The 8,940-nt window shown below is 27.1% G+C and overlaps 1 pseudogene across 1 annotated transcript; it reads right to left on the bottom strand.

Moving 5' to 3' along the window:
* Window positions 1–5,393: 5,393 nt before the first annotated feature.
* On the bottom strand, window positions 5,394–8,940 carry LOC114175720 (uncharacterized; annotated as a pseudogene). The gene is made up of 7 exons (XR_014993280.1): window positions 8,800–8,940; window positions 7,175–7,288; window positions 6,966–7,028; window positions 6,812–6,859; window positions 6,670–6,723; window positions 5,702–5,756; window positions 5,394–5,609 (listed from the first exon to the last, which is right to left on the bottom strand). The product of XR_014993280.1 is annotated as an uncharacterized LOC114175720 (transcript).

Genomic DNA, 8,940 nt, shown 5'->3' with positions numbered 1-8,940 from the left:
TTATGGTTAACATAAAACTATTTCTCATTGTATATTAGAATAGATCGCTTCAAATCTTTAATTTAATATATGTTTTTGTCAAATGTTTCAGAATTGGTCAATCTTCAATTGAAATATTATAGTGCATACTTCCCATTGTTTATAGTAGTAATGTAATGTAACATTGTTCTTGAAGATGTGAATTGGATGGAAATCTCACTTGCAGTGTAGCACTGGTGACTGCAGTATCATATTTTTAGTTCCTGTGTATGTTTTTCCAATTTTTTAAATATAAATGGGATTTGTGATAAGTGAAAATGTGTTATTCTTAAACTAAGTTTTAGCAACAGTAGAAGATATTTATGGTAAGGAAACAATAACAAATTGATAAAAATTTATAATCTATTGATTATTGCCAAATTTTTTTTCTATATTCAAAATATTATTTGCACTTTTCTATTGGGTCAAATAAATATTGATAAGTTTTTAATCTTCCCTTGTACTCTTTTGTTCCTTGGTTCTTGGTGTGGGGGATGCTGATAAAAATTTAATAATAATTTATGGATATCTAAAATATTGATAAACACTTGAGAAATGTACGGAGATCATAAGAAAAAGAAAATGGTTGAATCATTTTAGAAGTTTTTAATTTTAGAAACTTTTATTTTTGTAACGAAATTTCAATAGATACTTTTTATTTTTATTTGATTTAATTAAGTTTTTATTTTAAAAAATTCATTACAAGTTATCTTTATTATTAATACAATAACAGTATTAACTATGTGGTATATGTCAGCATATGTTATTTTAATTTTTTATAATTTTTTTATAATATTATAATTTTTAGAAAACAAAATTATCACATGACATTATATTATGTAGATAATATAATGTGACAGTGAAAATATTTGAAATGATTTAATCTAAGAAAATATAAGTTTGACACTATATTATATGATAGAGACAATGTGACAGTGAAAATCTCTAAAATAATTTAATCTAAGAAAATATAAGTGTGTTTATATAAAATCCTAACTTCTGAAATAATTTAATCTAAGAAAATATAAGGGTGTTTATATAAAATAGTAGAAAAGAAACAAAATAATTAAAAGATAACTATAAATAAAAGATATACTTATATCATTACTTATAAAAATACATGACGTGACATTCTGTCTAAAATGATATGACTTGACCAAAATCTAAACCATGAAGTCAAACCGAATAATAACGATGTTTTTGAGCCTTGTTTTTTATTTTAAGGATATATAGTTTTTTTATTTATTAATTTTGATGAAATATTGTATCTTTTTATATTCTTTTGTGGTGGAGATAATGTTTTTTATGAGATAAATATGCGAGTATGATTTGTTTTAATATCTTCTTTAACTTAATAGTAATTTTTACTTTAACATCTACGTGTTATTATATTTGCATTTAAATAATTTTTTTAAGTATAATTTTAGTCTTGAATTAAATAATTAAAAATATATTAATTGCTACCAACTATAAAAATATTCATTTTATTTTACAACTTAATATGATTTTTTATTAAATAAATAAATCAATAGATATTATTTTATAATAACTTTCAAAGATTTGTAGTAAAACACACACACATATATATATATATATATATATATATAAACTAATAACATGTAGAGCTTATGACTTAAATACATAAATTTTAATTTCAGTAAGATATACTTATATTGTTTCCTATTTAATTAATTATAATTTTTTAAATTTTAATTAATTTTTAAGTTTTATAAATTTGTTTATTTTCAATTAAATCTCTTAAAATGTGTCTTTTGTGCACTTAACTTTTATGCATTTTAATTAAATTCTTATAGTCTAATTTTTTATTTAACGGAGTGTTGTGATTGTTATCTTCTTTCATTATCTTATTTCTAGTAAAAAAATGTGAGATTATTTATTTACATTAATCGTAATATTATTTTATTAATCACAAAATTTCATGTATATGAAGACAAGAAAATATGGTGATAGAATAAAATAATAGTCACATCATCTAATTAATAAAAAACTTTAAATGATAAGAACTTAATTAAAAACAATATAAAAATTTTGAGTATCTAAAAGAAAAGAAAAAAATTAACAGGGAAGCTAATTGTTTTGTTGTGAGGTATGTTTATGTTTATACTGTGATGTGATGATATTGGTTGTTAGCGTTGTTGGTTGATTTGATGAATCAAGGATCCAATGTATTTGAAAGTTTTCTATTAAAAATACTACTATTTTTATGGGATGTTTTAACTGTTGAGCAAGACTAAATTCTTGAATTATTTTGAACCAAGTGGTTTTATGGGAGGTAAAATGTTAACTAAATACACCAAATGGATAAATTGATAAATTGATATGGTTAAAAGGATGTTGTTGTGATTGCCTAATAAAAAAAAATATTGAATATAGAGATTCAATTATATGTAACACTATTAGATTGACATATGATTTTTTTTAAAAAAATAAAATTAAAATTTAAAAAAATAAACCGTGATACGTGACAATTATTATTTATTACTATTAATTAATTAAATGACTAAGTAAAAGAATCAAATTAAACAAAACTGATAAAAATTGAAGCTTATTGAACAAGAAAAAAATATATTAAGAGTGCATTAACCAAATAAAAATAAAGATGAAATATGTATTATAACCTTTAATTTATTAATAATTTTTTTAAAATTTATTAAGATTTAAATATATTTTAGTCTCAGAACTAAGGATATTATTTAATTTTATTCTCCAATTAAAAGTTTTCAACATTTTTTAGTCTTTTAAGTAACTTTCTTGCATGCCATTATCAACAAGTGTGAAGTGGAGCTTTTTTAGTATATTTCAAATATGTTATCACTTTTCAACAAAAACCCTAATGAAAAAGGAAGTCAAATAAGAAATGAACACTAAAATATTTTCAAATATTAAAGTCAACGATAGTAGATGATAGTAGATGATTCTTGGTCACATTTTTATAAAGATGTCCAAAATAATGCCATTTTAAATAATGTGGAGTTGAAAAGATTTAATAAACTTTTAAAAAATCATATCAACCAATTAAATTCAAGTCACAAATAACGACTATTACACCTTTTACCACATCATATGCAACCCAACCACTAAAATAACATCTTACACAATGGAAAGACCGGACATTGAACCTTTTTTTTATATATATAAAACGATCAAAAGTAAAAAATAATCCCAAATTGAAAAACTAAAAGGGGATTTCTTTCTTGCACCCCATTCTTTTCCTGCACCCTTTATTAAAAAATTTGTACACCATATTGTCTTGTATTATGAATTGTACAATCCAAAATATAAATATGCATTACGTATTATAATGCAAATTTATATTTTGGATTGTACAAATCATAACGCAAATTTGGAAGACAATCTAGAATGCAAATTACATTTTGGATTACAAATTACAAATATTTTTATTAAATTTGATATTTTTATTAAATTTGATATTTTTATTATATATTTTTAACAAAACTAAATTTATTTAAATTTGTGTTTCACATTCAACTTTATTTAATTTTATTTTTCAAAATTTAAATTTATTTATTTTTAATTGTTATATAAACCGGTTAAAATTATTTTTAAATTTTACATTTGAATTTATATAATTGTTATTTTTATAGAAACTTAAACATTTGTATCGAAATGATTGAACTTTACACAATTTAAAAATATACAATTATTTGAAATATAAATTCAAAAAATAAATAAATTATGATGTAATAAAATATTAATATAATTTATTGAATTTTTTTTCTACTACAATTATTTTCTATTAACAACTTTAAAATAATTTTAAGTAAAATATAAATTTAAATAAACTTAATCTTGTTAAAAATATTTACTAGAAATACCAATTTTGATAGAAATATTTGTGTATCATTTATATAAAAATTAAATTGGATTTCAATCTGAAAAGGAACAAAATTGCAAAATTTTTACAAAAATTAGGACTAAATTGAGACAAAAATAAAAATACAATGACCAAATTGAGAATGAGAGAATGACATCTAGCATAACAGTGACACGTGGACACTGTCACATTACACTGTCCCTGTGGTACAACTTTAACTTAATACGTGACAAATTTTTTATTTTTTTTAGAAAAAAATCATTAACAAAAATTAAAAAAAAAAACTAAAAAATCCAGGAACTGACACATGATACCTCTTTAACGCTGTTAGTACATAACTAACGGAGATTACTTGATTGTATTAAATTTTCTAAAATAGAAATCAAATTGAGATAAATAAAAATAAAAATCAAATTAAGATAAATAAAAATAGAAGAACCAAATTAATATTTTATATAATCGGTGCTTAATATGAAGCTATGAATAAAACAGGTAAAAGAAAATCTTACACTATCGTTTTTTATTAATTTCAGAAGGAGTATAATTGAAATTTTAGAAAATTTGTGAGTAGCGGAAGAAATTCCCGAACTCAAAAAGCAAGTCCAAGTCGTTTATTTTTTTATAATTATGTCATGGTCTTTTATTATATTTTACTTTTATACTTTATTAATTGTGATAGCGTTATAGTATACAATGTTGATTAAAAAAATACAAATCCGGATTTAAAAGATGAAAGAATTGAAAAAAGTGATAAATAGTGATATTCTTAATTTCAAATGAAGAAAAAGTACTTAACTGACAATATTTCAATAGAAATAAAAATAAAAAACATTTTATTACGTCGTTTTATGAATTTTGCCTTTTTCCTAATTTATCTATACAGAGGTCTTGTCATATTTCATTCTACTAATTACATTATCATTAGCATGAAATCGGGATCATGCCATAAAGTTTAGACCTTTGTGCAACAACTTTTTCTTTCTTTCCTTATTACTTTAACTTGTTAATACTTAACGAAGTTATATGACACTCATAATTTCAGAGAATTTTTCATGTACAGATGAAAAAAGAAAAGATATGTAAGGGTAGGTACCATATATTGGAGAAGTTTTCATGTAGGAATCAAAATGAAAAAACAATGTTGAAGTACCTAATGGGTTTTACATGGACACAAATGAAATGCAAATGTTTTAGTAAAAGGATTAATGGGTTTTACATGGAGGGACACAAATGAAATGCAAATGTTTTAGTAAAAGGATTAAACCAGAAAACAATGAGCCAAAAAAAACGACATTAACATGACATGTATAAATGAAAAGTATTATCCATGAATAGGTTTATAATACATAAGATCTTTAGGTAGCCTCTGAACTGCAACACACGTGATAGTTTTTGATGTAGGGACTGAAACCAAAAATAGTGTCTGAAGTATAAACCAAGTTTAGATTAAATTTTTGACCTTTCATATTATCTTAAAAAATCAAATAAAGAGAAAGGGAGAGAGCAAAACACAAAATCATAATCCCAAGTAAATCTCTATTGAGTACATTTGGATGTCAAATATTATGTCTTGTGCTAATATGAATACATGATAAACTTCCTTTATTGTTGAAAACAACAAATAGTGAAACCTAGTCACTCAGGTATTAGAACAATAGTCAGCACATCATCAAAAGACTGATTGCTGCTTACTCAGTAGTGGAAGGTGCATCCTCTGCTGGAACACTTCCCCCTTCTTTCAAAACAACAACATATCACAATTCAATTAGTTTATTTTCATGATGCTGAGAGACACAAGGGAGAAGGGAATATCAAAGTGTAACATACCTTCTCCTGAAGGAGCATAGGGAGATTTCCGGTAACGTGTTTGCTGCTGCGTCGGCTGAAAAGCAGAAGCACCGAGTAGAAATTTATCATGACATTACATGAATTTGGTTCTTTTCACTTTTCAACCATTGGTAGACAAAGGGAATGGTAAAGGACAAGGGAAGCTATGGACTGCGTTTATGCTATTATTGTTAAAAATCAGTGACTAAGATCTTGTTTGAATAAACTTGTCTATAAGAACTTATGTGAAAAGAAAGTACAAAGGTAAAATACATTAAGCATTCAATAAGCTAAGATCTAACTTAAACATTTTGAAGAAACTAAACAAAAAGGTTTCAAGTTGATTTTAACTTATATGTGAAGCTCAATTCATTTTACCTTCATATTTTCTCCTATACATTAAAGTTTGTTTCAACAACCGTCATCATCCACTTGACTTTTTTTATCTTAAACTCATAATTCATTTATAGTAATAGTAATGCAAAACAGATAACGTTATCAATGCTTTTATACAGCAAGTGCAGGTCCAAATCTCAGAGTCATAACTAAGAGGCAGAGTCGAAATTTAATCATCTAAAATGCATCGAATATTATTCTGTGTCAATTTATACTAAATCTACAATCATTTTTACCAACCAATTTGCTAACAGGTATTTGAAAAATTTTGCTGCACAATCATATCACTACAAATCACTAGTTATATATAAGCTTGTTACCATGGCTAATATAACATTATATGTGAGTTTAACTTTTTTTGGAGACAATTGATTATTTTCTCTCTCTGTACTATCTAAATATGATATAGAACAATTTCAAGAAACAGACTAAGAACATCAGGCAGCAAGCCATTCACACACCAGAAGAACAACTACTATCAAGCCATAGAAAGCAGTGTCACTATATCCAAATCAGGCACCAGAGAATTGATTATTTGCTGATAAAAAAAAATCAGAAAATTGATTAAGTACCTGTAACTTAGGCCGAAGAGCCTCAAGTGGTCCCTTAGGCTTCTCACCCCCTTGCTGTTTCATGCAAGGGCACAGAAGAGCATCAGAAAAGTGAAAAAATAAATATAAGCAATTATTATATAGCTGTATTTTCCAGAAATACCTTTCCAAGTGCCCAGTCAGCAGAATCAAAGTAAGCACGCTCATGGTCCTAGCATAAAATTGAGTTTAGATGAAAAATCAAATGAGCATTGATCAGTGGATACTGGTGGCCGTGATCATCTTGATTACATAAAGAAACATCCACATGAACACACCTTAGATATGAGTGGTGGCTTTTTGGGCAGCATTCCTCCATATTTTTTCTTTACAGCCTCTTCCTACAAGGTTCATCAATTGTAAGTCACAATAATAAATCCTTACAAACTTACCATTGTGTCAAGAGCTTCCTCCTCAGTAAAGAGATTACTAATCTGAAGTCAAAATTTTAATTTAAGAATGCCAAAACGCTGAATCTGAATACTACCTGCTTCTGGGATGATGGCATGGTGTTAACTGACTCATTAGATGCATCCACATCCATCTGTCCGAGATCTTTGTTATCCTCTATGTTAGACATGAGGTCCTTTTGAGTGTAAAACTGCAGTTAAAACAATAGGCCATATTAACAGAAACTTTTCAGCTGCAAAAAATATTACAATTATGAATAATGATTCAGAAATCAGAGTGAAGAAAACATCATTCTGGCATTGAAAACAAATTGTTTATTCAAAAAGAGGATTTTTCAAGAGGCATAAATTGTCTTCAAATATATAAGATAATCAAACCACATAACTCAACAAGAGGAAACACCTGTGTGGAAAGTACTTCAAACAAATGTCTTCTGTATTTAAAAAAATCGTACAACTAAGACTGGTTATACTTATAGAGTTATAGTACAGAGATTCAGTAAATCAGTTCAGTCTTCAAACCCTTTAGCTAAAGTAAGAAAATTGTTCACAGGACACAGATGGGACAGAGGAAATATGGGGTGGAAACTCTACCAAACCTACCAAGTCAACAAAATGAGGGTTGCTAAGCTCACCCGGAAAAAGAATGTTTTGGATAGTATGTCATCATCATCATTCAATTGTAATCATGTGATTTGAAAATAACAGAGAAAACAATCAAAGTTTTCAAGGAAAACACAACTCGGTCTTTAGCAAGTGATACATACTCTAATGATACTACACAACTGTCTTACCATTTTATTTTATCTAGTTCTACTTCTCCACGTTGGTAAACGCACTGTAGGATGTGTAGAGACACGACATCCTATGATCCTAATCAAAAGTAAAGGACTTGCCAATGAACAATGCTTCATCATCACAGAAAAGCTGTCTAGTTACAAGTGATCTACTGCAACTACTTTACAATTAAGCAACGCTCAAAAGGAACATTATGTGGTCTTCCAACATGTCGAACTATAACAGGCATAGTAGTGGCAGATCATTATATCCGTACAAGGTAGCAAAATTCATTTGCAAGCTTGGTATCAAACATCACCCAACCCATCAAAACGAAGCAAGTCACAAGCTTTTTGAGCAAAGTAATACACATCTGAGCATTACATAAACTGCTAGAAAATGCTTTTTCTGATACTTTTATCAGAAGACCGATAGCTCTTAAATAGAATACATGGTGGGGTGCAAACCCACATACTAAGAATACATAAGGTCTAATCAAGGAAATCCATAAACTACTACATGCACACTTAATTCCTAAGGGTCAATGATTCTCACACAGTAAATACAAAATCAGACAACTATCTCTAACCTAAGAACTACCCTACTTACAACTTTTTACACTCTATTCAGGTCTATTCTCAGAGATTCCAGCATAAACATTGGTTTTAGAAGTTCTACAACTCCTCAACCCACCTTAAATTCTAAAGTCTGCATCTCCCATAAAAAGTATCAGAGTCTAAATCATTGATGGGTATTCAGAAAAAGCGAAAAAGATTAAAAATTTAAAAAGAAAACACAAAAATTGATAATGGGGTTGAACAAAAAAATGGAGCAGCTATGAAGTGCAGAAGGGGCAGAATATCAGAATTATTTTGAAGATCAAGTTGAAGGAAATGGAAAGAACAAGATCGAAGTAGTCACTCACCGGAGCGCAGGGGGCACAATAACCGTATTCAGCGTCTAACTCTCTCTCTCTTCCCTCTCTATGTCTGTTGTCTCAGTCTCAGATCCCATGCTCTCTCTTTTACATTCAATTATTTTTTGTCTTCTTTTATTTGCTTCATTT

This window comes from Vigna unguiculata, chromosome 1, assembly GCF_037176805.1.
Source record: "Vigna unguiculata cultivar grain cowpea cultivar isolate G323 ecotype 2 chromosome 1, ASM3717680v1, whole genome shotgun sequence".
Lineage (NCBI taxonomy): Eukaryota > Viridiplantae > Streptophyta > Magnoliopsida > Fabales > Fabaceae > Vigna > Vigna unguiculata.
The sequence above is the reverse complement of the archived record's forward strand: the minus strand, read 5'-3'. Positions and strand labels throughout refer to the sequence as shown.